Source organism: Frankliniella occidentalis, unplaced genomic scaffold (assembly GCF_000697945.3).
Source record: "Frankliniella occidentalis isolate FOCC.00 unplaced genomic scaffold, Focc_3.1 Scaffold22, whole genome shotgun sequence".
Classification (NCBI taxonomy): Eukaryota; Metazoa; Arthropoda; class Insecta; order Thysanoptera; family Thripidae; genus Frankliniella; species Frankliniella occidentalis.
This window is the reverse complement of record NW_026267152.1, coordinates 899,117-899,851: the sequence shown is the minus strand read 5'-3', so window position 1 is coordinate 899,851 and position 735 is coordinate 899,117.

Genomic DNA, 735 nt, shown 5'->3' with positions numbered 1-735 from the left:
CCCCCCCTCTACCATGACCGACTGCCTTTTCTTCTCCCTGCTATTTTCTACCTACTATTCAGTCAAAGTAAATTATTTTGGGCCCAGCGCCACGACCCTCTGGCCCGCCCTTTCTGAATCTGTCGACCTGTTGCAGGAGGACACGTGCCCGCGGGATGAGGCGGCTTATAGGCGTGGCGTGGAGTGTGGTGGGGCGGGGCTGGGCAGGCCGGGCAGGGCGGGGCGAAAGTCTGTGCACCACGCTCGGTCTGGAATTCCTCTCGCAGCTCTGCTCAAACCACCGCTGCTGCTCTTCCCCGCACACCGTCAGAAAGTGGCGAAATAAGAGTGGCGTCTGTCTTTCAATCCCGGGGGCGTCCCGACACTCCGACCCAACTTTTGGCCGCAACTTCGGCAACTGCGATTTGTCGGTGAAGAAGCCCCCCTCCGCCCCCCAACCCCCTCCCCTCTCTCAGACGGCTAGCGTGCGCGGGGTGTAGGGGTAGATGAGGGAGGACCGGGGAGCGGGGAGAGCGACGAAAGCCAAAACATATTTTCCTTTCGTTTTCTGGCCCCACAGCTTGTCTTATTGTCCAATGAAGCAGCCCCGGAGCCACTCCGCGGTAGAATGGAGAGGGGGATGGGGTAGGGTGGAGCGAAGGGGAGGGGAGGGCGTCGTCGTCTGCTTCCTGTCAGGCGAGGGAGCGCGGTAATATTGTGGCAAGTTGACTGACTCCTCAACTCGGTCCTGCAGGA